General features: G+C 48.7%; 1 protein-coding gene and 1 long non-coding RNA gene across 7 annotated transcripts in view; one reads left to right on the forward strand and one right to left on the reverse strand.

Annotated features, from left to right (window-relative positions):
* The window catches only part of Camta1 (calmodulin binding transcription activator 1), an 802246-nt gene that overhangs the window by 672126 nt on the left and 111006 nt on the right, over positions 1–19114 (reverse strand). The window lies entirely within an intron of this gene.
* Gm52710 lies at positions 4560–15555 on the forward strand. 3 transcript variants are annotated; one of them, XR_003955314.1, is made up of 3 exons: positions 4560–11434; positions 11579–11767; positions 12111–15555. It is a non-coding gene; the product is annotated as a predicted gene, 52710 (long non-coding RNA). The 3 variants fall into 3 exon arrangements; XR_003955315.1 differs by having other exon boundaries at positions 12133–15555; XR_003955313.1 differs by having other exon boundaries at positions 4560–11015; positions 11277–11434; positions 11579–15555.

The following is a 19114-nucleotide window of genomic DNA, read 5'->3' on the forward strand; positions in this document are numbered from 1 at the left end:
GTCCTGTAGGGAGTGAGAACTCATCGCTGCTGTTTGAAGAAGCTGGGGGCTGGGAGATGCGGTCCTGATGCTTATTGTCAGAGCAGCTTTGGAAGGAAGTTGGTGTCAATGGTGCCTAGGTTCCTTTCTTCCCCATTCCACATTCCAACACTCTCAGACTCAAATGCTAAGCAATAACTCAAGCTGTAATTTAATCTTAAACTAAAGAGATAGGAAGATACAGGTACGTTCAGTGAGGGATCACTTGCCTGGCATGTACAAGGCCCTGGGACCCCTTCTAGCACTGCCAGGGACAGAGGGAGGGAGGGAGGGAGGGAGGAGAGGAGAGAGGGAGGAGAGGAGGGAGGAAGGGAGAAGAGGGGTGATATATATATATATATATATACACATACATACATATGCAGATGATAAACCAATGATATATACATAGATAAAAGATAGAAATGGGGCTAAATGATAGAGATGATAGATAGAAATAGATGATAGATACAGAGCTAGATGAGAGAGAGAGACAGATAGACAGACAGACAGAGATAGAATACACAGTCTTAGCCCAGGCTCTTCTTAGCTTTAGTCTTCTATGCACAGTGAGAACACATGGAGCAGCTTGAAAGGAGACAGCCACACCCACCCTTCCTCGACATCTTTCGCTGTGTTTGTCTCCCCATTCCTGTCCCCTGCACCTGGACAGACAGAGCCCTTCTCGGTATCCATGAGACACTGTGACTACATGAACTGAGAGCCAGCTGGCAGACAGACACACAGATTCATCTGTGCTTGGGTATCGTGGGTCCTGCATGGAGTCTGGAGGCAGCTGCATGTCTGGTCCCTAACTGTGCTGCTGGCCTCAGAATCCCCCCTAACCCCCCCACACCTACATCTCAGGCTCCTTCCTCCCTGTCAGACAGGGTAATGACAGTCCTTCCAAAGCTAGTGTGGAAGCAAACAAAACCATGTCTGGAGGGCCTGGGTAGGATTCGAGGGCAATCAAGCCTATCACTGACCCTCTGGACTCACTAAGGTTTTGTAGTTTGGGGGATGGTTCCACAGTTTGATGCCTTGGGAGAAATGTACTTATTAAGCTGTGAGACAAGACTGGGTCTCAAATACACAAAATGACACCCCCAGCATCGTGCTGAGGAGAGCACGGGAGTCACTGTGGGTCTGCCTGCCACCGCCAGGTTCCCTCAACTCACTCTAACTGTTCTCGTGGGCGGCCTGCCTTTCTGCAGCACAGTCAGCTCCCTCTGCGTGCCTCTAGGGAGATCTGCTTTGCCTGAGCAAACACTGGCTCTGGGGTGGGATACTCCAGAAGAGCAAACTCAGGAAGAGACCAGCACCGGCTTTCCCGAATTCTCACCACAGCATCATCGGAACACCCTCCTGTCCCAGGTATTGGAGGAGGCCGTGGTTCTCATAGTGGATCTGGCCCTAGCCCTATCACTATCAACTTTGAAATCTCATCCATTCAAGAGCCCCCCCAACCCCTTGAAACTCCTCTTCTTGTTCAACCCCATTTCCCCAGGAACCTTCAGGCACTGGGTCTGAAGCACAAACAATGTATCCTGTTACAATTAATCGTCAGTCTCGAATGCAACATCTTGGAGCGGATTAGCCACAAGGACTGCATTAGTCCGACTTATCTAAGAAAAGACAGGAGTTCGTGTTAGCATCTCTCTTGCATCACCAGATGGTCCGGTCTCCAAGTTTCCCTGGAAGATTATCCCACTCCCCGGGGGAGCAGCAACATCAGAGTGGGGTGACACACAGAGACATGCCAGAGAGCAAGAGAACCTGCCTGCACGGCCTTCTGGGAAGGGTTATTTTTGTATTTTCTTATCCTTTTAATGGATTTCCTTAATTGTCTCTGGGCTTGTGGTGCAAAGAAAACAGGTAGAGAGCTTAGGGGTCAAATGTTGGACCTGAGGGGAGATCCTTTTATTCATGAGCCCCGCGCACAGAACACTTAACCTCTCTAGGCAGCAGTCTTCTGAGTCCCCGCAAAGAGGCGCTCACGTGGGTGAGGAGCAGTGGAGCCCTGGACAGAACTGTCAGGGCAGTGTCTGAGCATCTCCCACCACCTGTCAACCAGCCTCTCCCAGTGACAGCTTCTTGTCAACAAAATGGGGACATCAAGGTTGCTGAGAGGGCGAATGAGGGAACCCTCGATAAAGCCTACACTCAGTAGGCTGAGGCGGGAGGAGCTGGAATTCCCTGGGTTCTTTCCCATTTTCTCCTTACTTTGTACGGATACACACAGGGAGTGGCCGGCCAGTTGCAGAGGAGCCAAGACCTCACAGAATTTCTCACTCAGCCTTCCAAAATGTCATCCACTCTGATAGATAGATAGATAGATAGATAGGTAGATAGGTAGATAGATAGATAGATAGATAGATAGATAGATAGATAGATAGATAGATAGATACATAGATGTCTTAGCAGAGGGAGAAGGCATCCAAACAGGTAGCCTGCATGTAGCAATTCTAGGCCTAACACAGAGTCATACCTGCGGCCAATACCTCAGGCCTCTCGTTACATGTCTGTACAATGAGGAAAAGGGACAGTTATTTGGATGGTGCGAGGGTTAGCGTATATTCATCTGTATCTTCCCTCAACACCGAGGTACCACAAGATTATCTGGTACAATAGGACAATAAAACAAAAACAAAAATCAAAAACTAAAACTAAACAGGCACACAGACTTGAAAGGGGGATACAAAAGTGTCTTAATTTACAAATTAGATAATCATATACATGGAAAATCCCAAGGAGTCCACAAAAACACGATTAAATTAATAAGTTCCAAAAGATGGCCAGATAGAGCACTGATGGGCAAAAAACAATGGTATCTCTGTACATTTGCAGGAACAACACTAAAGATGAAATTAAGAAAATAATTCCATTTACAGCAATTCCGAAAGGACAAAACGCTCTAAAGTTTCTGGCAAGAGTAGTTAAAAAGGTATGCTCTCAAAACCACGCATTATAAGGAAATTAAGGGGCGAAACGGAAAGGCAGCTCATGTTCACAGATCAAAAGACTTAACTGTTGTTTGTCATGAGGACACTGTCTTCAAGATGATCTCGAAATTCATCACAACCCTTATCAAAATCCCAGCTGGCCTCTCTGTAGAAACGGCTAAGTTGGTTCTAAAATCTATAGGGAAATAGAGTAGACCCAGACTAGTCAAGAAAACCAAAAAAGAAAAACAAAAGACTCACATTTCCTCATTTCAAAACTTATTCCCAGACTAGCACAGTCAAGACAGCATGGCTCCATCAGGAGGGAGGACATGGAGACCAGGGTAGAGAACTTACAAACACGCCCTTGCAGTCATGGCCAACTGACCTAGAAACCAGGTACCAGGCAACCCAGCGGGGAAATGGTGCTGAGTGAGGAGATGTGGACAATGGCGATGCACCCCTCCCCCACGCCCCACATAAAAATGAGCTCAGTGGAGATCAAAGACCTAGGTCTAAGAGCTGAAGCTGTAACTGCTAAGAGGCCTGGCACTCTGTCTCTGTGACACTGAGTTAGGCAGCAATGTCTTTAAAACAACAAAAACAACAACGAAGAAATAGGAAAAGGAAGAAAAGGAGAGAGGGAGGGAAGGAGGAAGACAGCCCGGCAGTCAATAAGCTGAACATCATTAAAATGTTCAACTTCTGGTTCCCAAGGACACTGTCACAAAAGTAGAAACACAAAATAGAACTGTTAAAGGAATAATATATCTTATAGCGGCCTTGTGCTGGAATACGTAAAGAACCCTTGCAATTCAGGCGACACAAGTTCTTGCCACACAAGTCTGACAGCCTGAGTTCTATCCCTAGAACCTACAGTGCCAAGGGAGACCCAACTCCCAAAAGATGTTCTCTGACCTCCATGCAAGTGCCATGGCATGCATGCACACACACACCACAACACAACACAATGGTAGTAAGAGTTATTTAAGGAACCCTTATAACTTAGTAATAGAAAGAGAACCCAGGCTGGCCAGACAGCCCAACAGGTAAAAGCCAGACACCAAAACCACCCGATCCCTTATGCACACCAATCACCCTGCAGCTGACGGTTGCAGGATTTTGGAGGATTCTGAGGTTGAACCTAGCATCACATACATAGAGCACTGCTTAAGAGAAACTTCTGTTTTCAGTGGCTGGGATTAGCAGAAACCAAAGGGCAGAGAATAAGACACTAGAGAATGCTCAACTGTACAGGGAACATCTCTACTGCATCCCTCCCCCCACACGACTCAGGAATCATTGCAGAAGAAGAGATGAAAAGACCGTAAGGGCCAGAGACAGTAAATAAATACATGAAAGCACGGTCTTTGGGACACAGCCAGGCAGCTGCACCCATGGGCTCATGGCAGTTGTGACGGTGTGCACAGGGGCTCTTTGAGCTCAAATTCCAGCAAGAAAAGGGAGCGTGGACACCAAGTCTCACCCAGCCAGCAGCTATAGCTATATAGCTATATAGCCAGTTGGTAGCTGTTGGAAGAGGGAAGAGTTATCTTTAATGGTGTGGCCCTGGTGAGTCAGCCATACTCCAGTGGAAAGTCATGCATCCCACAATACATGGGTAGCACAAACTGGACTCGGTGGATGCAGAATGAGGCCACAAAGTTGGATGGGTAAGGGTGATCTGGGAGGAGTCAGGGGAAGGAGGAATATGGGCAAAAATCAATGTATGAAAGTCTCAAAGATCTCATTTTTAAAAACTACATATAAGTCAGTTACACAAACATTAGGTAGGATAACTTACGCTTTATTTATTTATTTATTTATTTATTTATTTATTATTTAGTTATTTGGCTTTTTTGAGATAGGGTTTCTCTGTGTATTTCTGGGTGTCCTGAAACTCACTCTGTAGACCACACTACACTGACCTTGAACTCACGGAGATCCATCTGCCTCTGACTCCTGAGAGTTGAGATCAGAGGTATGTGCCACCACCGCCTAGCTAGCTAAGGCTGTTTTTACAGCAGAGATGGGGAACAGAGGGTATAGCAATTGCCAAGCAGAGTGCACGGAAGCTAAGACCCAAGGCAAGGAAAGGGACCTGAAAAATCTGGGGGGAGAAGGGCAAAGGGGCATCTTGCCTTTGTGCTGCACAGAAGGAGCACACCCATGAAGGGAACTGGGTGTGGCTGCAGAGGACAGAGCGGGTGGCAAGGAGGCAGGGTGGGAGGCGCTAGGCTCTGTCCTAAGAGCTCAGTTTAGAGCCGGAGGCCCTCAGCCAAGCCACGAACTCAGAGTTCAGCATGAGTTTCGGGACTCGCTCCCGGTCTGCACATACACGTTCACAGTGCCATCATTCAGAAGGAACCCAAGGGTCCACTTATGGACAAACCAACAGATAAAACCTGTAGGATGCTTAAAAAGAGTGAAACAGTGACACCGGCTCCGGTACAGATTGAACCCTGAGAGCATGATGCCAGGTGAAGGAGCCGGTCACAAGTGGACATGCGCTGTGTGGTTCACGCAAGAGAACTGGACATGCGCCATGCGGCTCGCACGTACGCATTTCCACGGCAACCAGAGTCATAGCGCTAAAGCAGGGTAGGCCCAGGGGCTGGCAGGGGCGGGGGTGCTGGGTGTGCACTGCAGAGTTTTGGAAAATGAAAGGCATTTGGAGAGGGATGACAATGATGGTGGATGCATGGCAAGGTGACTGCACCTTCTGCCCCTGGACGGGCTAGCTCGTGGTCATGTACATGGAAAATGTCCTCACATTTAGATGTGGCCATCCAATGTTCGGTAGAACAGGGATAACATGCGTGTAGTGGTCAGCATGCTGCCCTGCTGGTCAAAGGTCCTCAACAGAAATCACTAGAAGCTGAAGGACTACATCATCCCTCACATATTCTACACTAACCAAAGCTCGCCCAAGGGAATCGTGTGTCCAACAGCAGCAGGCCAGAGTCCCTCCTACCCTAGCTGCCCTGTGCCGCCCGGATGACCAACCCTCTAGGGAGAGCATGCCCTACTGCGCTCCTCTCAGCCAGCTCTCCATAAAGAGCCATGGCCTGGATGCTGGACTTCACCCACCAGGCAAACGAAAAGGAATATAAGACCGTAAGCCTGCATGAAATTGCCCAAGCACATATATAAGGCTAATGCCACTGCTATATTAAAATACTAAATTCATTTTTATACTTTTTTATTTAAATTGCTGGGGCCACTTGCCATGGTTGATTAAAAATTCTGAACAGGGTGTATTGTGTGAGCCAATTATGAAAGAGTGTATAAGTGCTGTGAACATTACTTGGAAAGTACAGGAAACCATTTGTAAAATGAAAATTCTTCCTTTAAAAAAAAAAATCTGTTTAAAAGGTGAGAAAAACCGGGCCTGGTGGCAACTGCTTCTAATCTCGGCCTTCAGGAGGCAGAAGTGGTAGGGTCAAGGGAGGAGCCGGAGGTGAAGGTCATCCTTAGCTATAAAACTAGTTCAAGGGCAGCCTGGGCTACGGGAGCCCATGACAAAGTTAATTTAATTAAAGAACAAAAAAAGAGACGCAATGGAGGCAGAGGCAGAGGCAGAGGCAGAGGCAGGGGCAGGGGCAGAGGCAGAGGCAGAGGCAGAGGCAGAGGCAGAGGCAGAGGCAGAGGCAGAGGCAGAGGCAGAGGCAGAGGCAGAGGCAGAGGCAGAGGCAGAGGCAGAGGCAGAGGCAGAGGCAGAGGCAGAGGCAGAGGCAGAGGCAGAGGCAGAGGCAGGAGGCAGAGGGGGTTTGCTCTGAGCCTGTGCAGGCACCAAGAGTGGCAGCCTAGTGGGCGTGGCTTCCCCAGGCTGGCTGCACAATCCTAGCCCACCAAGCTGGGCCCAGGCCAAGGTTTGTTTTCCATCCTGAACTTGTTTCTCCTCATCCTGGAGCTCGTCCATGCCTGAACTTATGAGAATCCTGTCGTGCAGATTCTGTTCTGGCTTTGAGAGGGAAGCCAACGCACTTTGGCTCTGCAGCTATCCCTGAGCTGGAGGAGCTAGCTCCCAGTCCAGAGGAGACATTGATTCATGCACTCAGCCAGACATCGGATGGACTAGCAGACAAGCTACCAGCCCGGCTGGATCTCACACTGAGGCAGGGGGATAGCGAAGCACAAACGCTTTGGGAGAAAACAGTCATTGTGAAAGCAAATCCCCATGCTATGAACATGCTGGATGTCCTTTCTAGCTTTGGCATATGGAGAAAACTTCCACGAGGTGGGACCTGGGCAGAAAGGAGGACTCGCACGATCTGTCTGACAACTCGGATCGAAAGGCACCTGAGCCCATGGAGAAGGGAGCTCTTGTCTGTCACTGGGAATCAAGCTGAAAGGGGCCCTGAGGTTGGAGACAAGGAGACAAGGAAACAGGCTTCCGGCAGACATGTTAGAGCTCCTTCCTGGATGCCAGCAGGCAGCACAGAGTCCCGAGCACCGAGCCTGCGGGGCTGCCAGCAGCTCCAAGGCCTGTCTACACATCACCATGGCGATTCCCTTCCTTGGGAAACAACTACGTTTGTTTTCTTTTCCATATTTTGGACGGAGGCCATTTGATAATTACAAAATGTACAACCCATAATGTGTCCTAAACTGTCTCTGAATAGTATGTGGTTTTGAAATAATACATAAAAAGCTTAATAAAAATTAATGTGGAAAAGAGACTCATCAGCCTCAGCTGGAAATAAAATCAGTATTAATTACTTTGCCCGCAGTCACTCTGATGAGCTAGAGATGGCAAGACCGTTTCCCCCATGTAGGAAGGGGATGTGGAGCTATCCCTGCCCCTCTGCCTCTCGAGCCCCCAAGGTCTCATCAGCACAGTCCTGTGTATCATGGTACCTCTGTAAGGTTCGCTATGCATGTCTGTATTGGGTTCCAGGGAAAGAACTGTATGAGGGTGGAGCTTGACATGGAACACGTGACTATGAGGGCGGAGCTTGATATCAGGACACACCTCTATCTGCTGGAGTATCCTTGAGAGGTTCATATTCTCGGACCTAGCAGTCCCCAGGAGCTAGCCGGAACCCCAAACCTTGCTTGAGCACAGAACTGTAGAGCATCAAAGCAGCAGGTGACAAATCCCCCACCATCCGTGACCACAGCCCTGTTATGTGTCCGGGTAGCTCAGCCAGGAAGCGTGAAGCCTGAGTTCTGGCTAGTCCACACCCCAGAAAGCCACAAACCAAGAACGCAGATGGGCTGCTGGGTGCCATGGAGACCTTCACAGCCATTTGTCAAGGCTGGGGTTCAGGGACTCCTGCCCCTGCCCCACTGCAGCGGGGGGGGGGGGGGAGGGGCTGGACTGCTCCTGCTATGATGCCCCCAAGCTTCCAGTACCTGCACTCCAGTGAACTTCCTTAAACAGCCCACCCACCCAGCAGCCTGTCCTCCAGAGGAGATGGGGTCCCTCCTCCCACAAACTACACACGGGGGAGGGGCATACAGGAGCTGGCCTTCAGTCTCAGAACTCCTGACATCCTTGAGGATATTTTATTGACAAAACCACACGGTTGGCCTGTCTCTCCCTTTTGTTATCCCTTAGAACTTTGCTGTGTTCCTGTGAGGTCCGTTAATGATGAGGTGTAAGTAACAAAGTGGACTCCAGGGTCTGGCTTCTAGCTCAGTCGCTTCCGGAAGCCTCTGCACAACAGATCACCTGTCTTGTGGGATTAAAGGAGACAACCGATTTAGATGATTCACCCAAGAGCCAAGTACAGGATAAATGGCAATGTACATTACTAAGTGAGATGAGATAGTACTGATTATGGTGATGATGCTGGACATAAAGACGATGGAGATGAGGATGGAGACAGAGATGATGGTGATGACAGTGATGGTAATGGTGATGATGATGATGATGGAAGCAGAGATGATGGTGATGGTGACAATGGTGATGACGGTGACAAGGATGTTGATGGTGGAGAGGATAATGTCGATGACATCAGTGACTGACAGGGACCCGATGACAGCAGTACTATGGGGTACCATGACAGCAACAATGACACTGGTATACAGGTAAAGCTATGGTGGTGATGACGGCAGTGACTGTGATGAGTGAGATGAAGATGGCAACCGTGACAACAGTCATGATGATGAAGACGATGGTAACACTGATGCTTATGAAGACCATGGGATGCGCTCTCTGGCTTTTAGGCAAAGTGCGATCCAGATGACCAAACACTTGAGGGCTCAGAGCTCTGCTCATGCCCAAATCTGCAAACCTGAGCTCAGCTTCCTCCCTCAGTCAGGTCCTGCAGGCTCAGCAGATGCAATCTTGAATCCTTATTCATCAAAGAGAAGGGGGGGGGGGGAGTCCCTCCCTGCACTGGCTCACATCCACTGACACCTCTCTCCAGTCACCCCATCCACAGGCTTCCACTGCTGACTGGCCACCACTACTGCTGCCAGCCCCATCAGAAAGGTCCTACGCCATCCCTGTCCTAGAGTCCTAACTGCACCATCCCCGTCCTGAAACCCTATCTGCCGTGCCAGCTGTTTGTATCCCGCTTTTGGTGGGATTCCATCCCTTTGGACTAAATACCACCACACACAAAACGCTGTGTAGCTTCTCTGGATAAGAAGAGAGACCATGGGAGAGCTGCCATCATAGACACTGCTTATTATCTGGGTTATTTTTGTTGCAGCCAACACAACCTAGGCATAAACAAACAGCATAGAGTCCCAGGAGCCAAGCTGGAATCCCCACAGGCATCACTTCGAGCAATCTGATGTGCTGCATGCAAGACACAGTGCAGAACGCCACTGCTCAGCCTAGAGTTCCAGTGAGGAGGGGCAGGGTCTGGGAAGCTGTGTCTCCACCCGCCCATCACTTCAGTGTTAAACTTCCAACAGCCAGAGTTCATGACAACAGGAATCTCAGATCCAAGTCTCCTTGCACTGAGATCCTAAGCCCATCCTTCCGAGCCGAGAGAGTCCAGCTAGGGCTCGCTCAGCCTCCCTCCATCCTTGGATGGTGCTGTTGGCTATTCTCACACCCAAGCATCTAGTGTTAGCCTTCATTTCACACTCCAGGAAGGGGGAGGGGGGCGGACCCACTCATATCTGGCTCAGAAAGGCCTTGGAAAAGTTTACTTTTTTGTAAATGTTTTCTTTACCAAAGCCAAATCCCAGAGCCGATGTGATGTGCGGTGGATTAGACAATTAAAGCAGGCGCACAGAATACAAATCTGAGTTTGTTCAGCTGGGTCGAGAGGATCTCGCCATTTCCTTCCTCCCCCAAGTCAATTTGCTCAGAGAGCGGCCTTCTCTCCAGATAAGCACATTGACTTTAAAATAACGTGCGTGCCAACAGCTGCAGCGCTACGAGAGAGCAGACAGAGCCATGGCAGCGAATGATAATTAAATATATTTTCATCATCCGTCATTTCTTCTTCTTCTTTTTTTTTTTTTCTGCAGGTGCCAGGGTAATAAATCTAAACTCGCCTCTTTTGTCAGCTGGCAGTGAACACATTTTAACTTGAGATCTCTTGGGAGGAATTAAGAGTCACTTGGCCTTGTAAAGGAGAAAGGGTTTTTACTTCCAAACTGCCAAGTGGGGAGCTCACAGCTGATTGGCTTCATGATACTTTATTATTTGACAATATATACGCGTCAGGTTGTATTTCAGAATACCACACCTACAGGATAACCAGGGCTCCAAGAGATCCATCATCGGATTCTAGAATAAAAACCTATTTGAGAAGATTTTCACCACTATTTCTTTTTATGAATCCTAGATTTAATGTATTATTGACTTAGGTTTATTCCAATATTTTAGAACTTTTTCAGCATTCTTCAAATCCCCCCACAGCCCTTTTTCTCCTTGTAGCACTTCACAGGCAAAGCTGGTGCTGCGCCGCCTGCAGCCCGAGTTAAGTGTTTTCGATTGGCCCGAGGAGTTTGGTTGACTTTTTATTTTGACAGTTTAACGGCTCCTGCTCCCCAGGGGCAGCCTCACGTTCCTTAGTTTGCAGCCTGATGGAACTGCACCCCAGCCTCTCTGCCTTTCTTCCCTCTCGCAGCAGCAGCAGACAGGTCCTCTGTAAAATACCTTCCCTGAAGGGCAAGCCTGGTTACAGCCACCAGGGAACGCAGAGAAGTCAGAGGGGAGGTGGGGACTGGCAGAGGGTGGTGAGGCTGTCGGCTGGGCCTGTGGGGCCTCAGGTGGTACCTGCCCATCACGAACCAGCCCGGAGTAGTGGGGAGGGGCTTGTCAGCTCGGCCAACCACACCCAGAGGTGACTGGATCACTCAGCATTTCCAAGCAACTTTTCCCCTCTAACTTTTCTGGAAAAGGAAACCCTCGCCTTGTCCTCCATCTATGAATCCTCAAACACTAACGCCTAAGGCTGGTGACAAGGGACAGGTGAAGAAGAGGAAGGCTTTGAATAGGCTTCCTTGGCGGGGAAGAAACGACTTTACTAAGCTAAGAAGACCAAGGACCTTGAACGATGGTAACTTCAAAAGCATAGTTAAGGTTTTCAGGTCTTCACTCCTCAGATGAGACCTGATCTTGGGGAGAAAAAAAATATACAGAAACCCTAAGGGTACCAGATACCTTTATTAAACATTAAACCCCCCGCACTTACTGGTTACAGGTGGGTCCCACAGCCATTCCACACAGTGGGGTGCTACCTGACACAGTTCCAAAGGAGACACTAGGGAGAGCACAGCATTAGGGGCTCCCCCATCAAAGCCCCCGCAAGCTTTGATTCAGAAGCTGAGAAGCCAATTCGGGAGGCCATGTGGATATGAAGAGGTCTCGGAAGAGCTGAGAGAACTGGAAGGTAGGTGAGAGTGGGGACAGCCTTTTGTCAAAGGATCCAACGCCGTTAAAAGTGTCAGGACAGTGTAGTATTGGCTTAAAAATAGACAAGCAGATCAATGGAATAGATCCAGAAATAAACCCTCACAGATAGGGACAGATCGCTCTTCACAAAAGAGCAAACTGTGGTGCCCCGTGGGCCTCCTCCCAGTTAACTAGCAGGATGCTGAGGTAACCCGATGCTTCAATGAGAAAGACTGAACCCACCCACTCCTTACGTGTGTGGGAGGGGGGAACGCCTCACCCACTCCTCACGTGGGGGGGAACGCTCCACCCACTTCTCACTTGGGGGGCGGGGGAGAAAGGCCCCACCCACTCCTCACACAGGTAAGAAAGAAATCCACGGACAACAAATAAAGTCAACGCGTGAGATGGCTCACTTGCACCTGCTGCCAAGGCTGACTGGCCTGAGTCTGATCCCCAGGACTCAAGTGGTTGTCCTCTGAATTCCAGATATATGCTGTGGTGTGCACTTGCACGTGCGCGTGTGCGCGCACACACACACACAAATAAATAAATGTAATAAAAGATAAAATTTGGAAGAAATGTCATTAATATATTATTATATATTTTAAAAATCAAATTTAAAAGTTTTTTAAAAAATAACAGAAATACAAAACAAAAATAAAATTTGGGACGGGAGAGATGACTCAGCGGTTAAGAGCACCAGCTACTCTTCCCGAGGACCCAGGTTAAATTCCAAGCACCCACGTGGCAGCTCACAAACATCTGTGACTCCCGTTTCGGGGGATCCATCCGGTGCCCTCTTCTGATCACCACAGACACCAGGCACACTCATCCTACATATACATACATGCAGGCAGAACACTCAGACATGTAAAAAAGACATTAAAGAACAAAGACAAGACAAAACCCCTCTAGTTGAGTGGTAGAGCACACACTTGACAGTCACCGAGCAAGAACGGAAACAACAGAGCACTCTGGAAACATGGGAGAATGGACACGACTCAAGAACAATCCGTATCAACGAGAAAGGCAGAAATGAGCTTCCGTACTTAAAGGTACAGGGCTGTCAGGCTGGAAGGAAACTGGTAAGAAGACCCTGTGCTATGACAGACTGACAGAGGGGAGTCTCTCAGAGTTCAGTGGCAAGAAAAGAAAATCAGTTATCTGTTTGGTTTTGAGAGAGGGTCTCACTGTTGTCCTGGCACTCACTATGTAGACCACCAGGTCAGCCTTGAACTCACCACAGAGACAATCCCAAGTGCTGGGGTACCACATGTCGATTAGGTCAGATGAAGTCAAAAGGCTGACCACATGAAGCAGTACAATGTAGAGAAGCTGGACTCCTCACCTCATGGTGGGTGGGATGGTAATTAGTATGGCCACACTGGAAAACAATGACAGTTTCTGCATGGTTCAGCCATTCTACCCCATGCTGTTACCCACTGCCCCAACAAGGAGCTGGTTGTAATATTAACTAATTTTAATTGTCATTTTGACAACAATGACACACTCAGTATCCAGTTCAGGTTGGTCTGTGAACGTGTCTATGGGGAATCATCTTAATAATATTACTTGAGGTATGTAGAACTGCCCACTGTGGGCAATACCGTTCCTTGGGCCTGCAGACATGTCTTTTGGGAATCATCTTGATAATATTACTTGAGGTAGGTAGAACTGCCCACTGTGTGCAGTACCATTCCTTGGGCTGGGGATCCTGGACTGTGTATAAGTGAAGAATGCAAGCTGTGCACTAGCGTGCATGCATAACAAGAAAACATATCCACACAAAGACATCCATGTGAACGCTCGTGGCAGCATTATTTGTAACTGTCCAAAACCTGAAAACATTGTGACTATCTGTCAGTAGGTTAACGGACAAACCCTCTCAGACCCGTAAGATAGACCGCTACTCCACAGTAAGAATCAATGTGTTTCCTATCATGCTGGGATGCATCTCAGTCATCACACTGAGTAAACAAAAGAACAGTACGCCATTTGCTGCATTTACATAAAACCCTCAAAATGGAGAGGTGGCCCAGCAGTGAGGGGCACTTGTTGCTCTTGCAGAGGACCTAGAATTCAGTTCCAAGCACCCATGTTGGGCAGCTTACAACCACCTACCATTTCAGCTCCAGGGAATCCTGCCTCCTCTTCTGGCTTCTGCCACTGCCTGCTTGCACATGTGCACACACTTACATGCAGATGTGCATATAGACACACACTGTTATGGTTTGTATATGTTTGGCCCAGGGAGTGGCACTGTTGAGAGGTGTGGTCTTGTTGGGGTAGGTGTGTCACTGAGGGTGTGGGCTTTAATACCCTTCTCTTAGCTGCCTTGGAACCAGTATCCTGCTAGTAGTCTTCAGATGAAGATTAGAGCTCTCAAGCCGCTCCTGTACCATGCCTGCCTGGATGCTGCCATGTTCCCACCTTGATGAACTTGTAAGCCAGCCCCAATGATGTTGTCCTTTATAAGAGTTGCCTTGGTCATGGTGTCTGTTCACAGCAGTAAAACCCTAACTAAGACATACAAAATAAAAAAAAAAAATCTTAAGTTTTTAAAACTCTGTTAATGTAAAATGGTCTATAATGGCAAAAGGCAAACCCACAGCTGCCTAGAAGAGGGCATGCCTGTAAGGTGGCACTGGCGCGCATGGCTAGGGAGGGCAGGACAGCCTTCCTGTCTTGGTTCATTGTTCGAAATGCCCTGACTCACCACGTTGTCCATTCTTGATGCAGCTTAGTACCTGTCAATCAAGCTCCAGGGAAGCTTTTGTGTTTAAGTGTGCAATGAAAGCATTGCCCTGTGGGGTTGTGTGAGGAGGCTCCAGTCGGCACAGGTGCCGCTTGCCCAGGAAGGGGGGGGTGGGTGGGTGGGAAATGAGTTGTCAAAAGAAACAGGGATTTGCCTGTCACTGCTGGTGAAAAAGTGTGTGCCCCAACTCAAAAGCACATGCATCCACTCACTCATTCCTCCACCCACAGATGACAGACGAGCCCTGAGGGGACAGAGACGGTTTCTCACCTGCCAGAAACCAGAGCAGGGGCTCTGCTGATGTGTGCTGACTGCTCCGTGCCTTGGCCCCAAGCCTGCACATCTGCATGCAGGTGTGAGAGCACACAGCCACAGCCAGATTGCCCAGCTGGCTGAACTGGATTTGGGCAGATGACACTTTGTACCTTAATTTCTTCAGCTAAAAAAACAAAAAAACAAAAAAACAAAAAAACAAAAAAACAAACAAAACAAAAAAAAAAAAACGAGGAAACAGCAATCCTGCCCCCACGGGGCTGTCACAATCCAACCAATTAACACCCGTGTGATTCTCAGCACAGTGTCAGGCATTCTTAGGACCTCGGTGTGTGCTACATTTAACGCTTTATGACTACATCACCTGGAGGGACACATGCTGGGATGTGGCAAGGTCTTTGCTAGAGCAAGTGTCTCTAGTCTATCTGATTTATAGTACTTTGTTTTCATCATTGAAGTCAATGAGAGACCCACATGTGCAAGTAGGCCAGCAAGCTCGGGAGCTACGGCACCCACTCCTGCAACACACACCAGCCCTGAACCAGTCTCTCCACTGCCAGTGAGGACTATGACCCCAAACCAGAGAACAGAGACTGAACGCCCTGGCTTTGGGATTTCAAAAGCAAAGACCCAGACATGGAGCAGGGTGAGCCAGAGTGGTGAACAAGAGGCTACCTCCCTAGCTGCAAGCTTCAAAGAGGCTCAAGCACCAGCATAGGGCCTGAGTCTGGAGGTCACTAAACCGGAACCCCAGAGGTTCACATGTGACAACCAGTTTCCCAAGCCCCTAAGACGGATGCAGACACAGCTGACAAGAGCTGGCAACCTTACCTCCTTACAGGGTGACAACCTTATCTCCTTGTGTGGCTCACACCAACAAACCCACTAACTTTGGATCAGGGTTAGGTACTGGATATTGAGCCTGGGGCCTTAACATGCTCAAAGCACTCTGCCTTGAAGCTACATATCCAGCCCTCGGGGAAGATTTCAGTTGGTTTAGAAAACATAGAATTAAACAAAGTAGTGTTTCTGTAGCTTGATGAGATGAGGGAGGGATTGATCTAGAAGTTAAAACAAGTTACAGAAAGAGAAGGACCTGTGTTTGTGTACCCAAGTTGTCCTGATGTTTGTCCACCTATAAACTTACTGTGACAGTTTGTCAATATCACATCCTAGAATTTCCAGGAAAGGGACTCTCAGTGAGAGACTGTGTAGTTCAAGTTGCCTGTGGACATATCTGTGGGAGATTTTTTTGACTATATCAGTCGACATGGGAAGCCCTGTCTACAGTGGGTGGCACCCTTCCCTAGACATCCTTGACTATATAAGAATGTGGTGGTTTGAAAAGGAACGGCCCCCAAAGGTTCATAGTCTTGAATTGGAGCAGTACTACTTGACAGGATTTAGGAAATGTGGTCTTGTTGGAGGAAGTACGTCACTGGTGGTGGTGGGGTGGAGGGAGGGTTAAAATGCTCAAGTCAGGCCCAGCGTTGCTCTCTTCCTGTTGTGTGCATTTGGATATAGAGCTCTCGGCTTCCTCTCCAGCACCGTGTCTGCTTGTGTGCTGCCATGCTTCCTGTGATAATGATAATGAACTAAGCCTCTGAATGAAGCTAGCCCTAATTAAGTGTTTTGTTTTGGTTTTGGTTTTTTATATAAGAGTCACTGTCGTGGCCATGGTGTCTTCACAACAATAGAATACTAAGAAAGAGAGTGAGCAGGTGAGCTGAGTATCTATGCATTAATGTATTTATGCATTAACCCATGGCTTCTGCTAGTGTGGATGTGATGTCACCAGGTGCTTCTAGCTCCTGCTGTCTTGACTTCTCAATAAGTGACTTTCACCGAAGAACTCCCTTAGGGTGTTTTGGTCAAGGTATTTTGTCATAGCAACAGGAAACCTAGACATTCATGGCTGTCAACAGTAAATAGCTATGCCTCTGGAGCATCATGGCATGCAGGGACCCTCAACACAGATGGAGCGAGACTTGGACTCAGGAGGACAGATGAGCGGACAGGTAAGGACACAGAGCAAGGGGAACGAGACTGGTGGTATAAAGGCTCACAGGGGCATCTGTGGGACCTGGAAGTATTGAACGACCCACAAAGGCATTTCCTCAGCTACAGCAAGAGAAAACAAGTTGAGTCTAAGACCTGGATCCCAACCAGGGGCCATGCCCTGTGAAGTCGCTGTGGTACAGAACGCTGGGGGAATGTTGCCAAGTTGATGCTAGAGAGACAAATGCCCCCAGATCCTCACCAATGACCTCTGGCATTTGTGAGGTTTTTGTCCATCCCCCCGAGGGACAGGGAGAGGGACAACTGGTTATTTCTCTCATGCTACATTTATTCTGCTGGAAGAGCTGCCCTTTACTCAAGCACTGTGTCCTTCCAACTTTCCTCTGATCAGACATTAGCGGTACCCAGGACCTGGAATTCTTCTAAGTCTTACTTGGCAAAATTGAAAGTCCTTCACCCTGAGTGCCATCCATCTGCACAAAGGACGCACTGCCGTGTAAAGCATCACCCATGGGGAGAGGTTCACTGACAGTGAGACCAAGGCTAAATGACAAGAGAGGAAAGGTGTCTTCCACAGCCACGAGGAAGCCTGGTTCCAAGGGCAGGGAGGAGGAAACAGAGAAACTGGGTCTCCTCTCAACAGGGGGCCACAATTTGAGGAATGACTTGGAAAGCAAATCTTGGGAAGTGTGTATGTGTATGGGGGGGTCTTTCACCAGAGAGGCTGAGAGCAGAGGACTTTGAGGGAGGAGAACAAGAAGGTGCAAAGGTCCCAAGGGGAAAGTGGACAAGCACAGACTGTAGAAGGCCAATGCCGCAAGCCCTGGTGAGGGCCGCCTATGGAAGGGGAGGTGTGGAAGGCAGATGCGTGGGCAGGGAGAGGAAGGAAGGGCCGGCACACCTGCTTAACAGGAAGCACCCCTGCCCATCCCAGATCAGTCAACTCTACTGACATAGGCACCTGCTGGATGGGGGATTGGCTCTGATCCTTTCAGAAACCCCATTTTGTAAACTGGGGGGCTGCAGAGCTCTTGACCCTTTGAAGCTGTGGCTTTTAAAACTTCAGGTGGAGGGCACACGCCCACAAAAACAGCAAAGGGGATATTCAGCTCTGCACGGAGCAGAGCACTGCATTCCTGGAAAGGCCACAGCGCAGCCATGGGCTTGAAGGCACTCTCCTCACAGGGAGGGTTCACTGGGCCACGTCCTGGAAGAACCTATGTTCAAGTACCACCAGGAATGTGGAGCTCACCTCCACCAATGGCTAGATAGTAAGGCTGATGCTCAGCAGAAAAGAAAGAGGACGCACGGGCCACCTACCCCTTTCCTATAGATGGTGTGTGTGTGTGTGTGTGTGTGTGTGTGTGTGTGTGTGTGTGTGTATGTGTGTGTGTGTGTGTGTGGTTGCCTAGACCTGTCTATCTCTTCTGCAAACCTTTCCAATGGGTACCCGGGATGCAAAGCCTGAGGGATGGGAATAGTCTTCTCAGTTGACCAAGGGCTGCCCCCCAAGTCTCTAGAACTTTGTTCCCTAAATGTTCCAAGGCATCTTATACACAGGGGACCCACAGGGCATATTAAACCCCTGGGGGTGGGGGAGGGATGCAACCCTCAGTAGTACCTGGGGCCCATCGGCTCGCCCAGGATGGATCATCTTCACCACTGGCCATTCTTTGGATGGCCCTGTGAGGATGCCATGCCTACGTTCTTGGGGTTTGCTGAGATAAAAGGCAAGGGCCTCAACAACAACAACAACAACAAGAGAAAAACAACAAGAAACAAACAAACAACAACAGAACAGCATTTGAAACAGGGAATGAGGGTGAAGAGATCCAATGTGACCCAGGGTTTGCGAGTTCACAAATATTTGAAGGGTATGCAGCCCACCATGGCGATATGGTCACAAAGGACATCTTAGAAAGCAGGTATGTCGTCAAGTGGCTACTAAGCATGTTCACCATGGACACACTGAGGACTCTGGGTCTAAACTACATAGATACTGTTAGGTAGTTAAGTCTAAGGATATCATTTAAAATTTAATCACAGAAAGACTTAGGGGCCAACAACCCAGGTACTTCTGATCTGGGAGAAAATGAGCTCAACTCTCCTCAAGACATACTCCATCCCAAAGTGAGAGTGGGGGCTAGATGATTATACTGGGAGCATCACACAGGATGGCCAGATACAGTCTTGAACCAGTGACTGAAGGACTTACTTCACCCTCCCACCAGCCAATGAAGGACTTATTTCACCCTCCCACAAGCCCATGAAGGACTTATTTCACCCTCCCACTAG

The sequence above is a fragment of the Mus musculus genome, chromosome 4 (genome assembly GCF_000001635.26).
Source record: "Mus musculus strain C57BL/6J chromosome 4, GRCm38.p6 C57BL/6J".
Classification (NCBI taxonomy): Eukaryota; Metazoa; Chordata; class Mammalia; order Rodentia; family Muridae; genus Mus; species Mus musculus.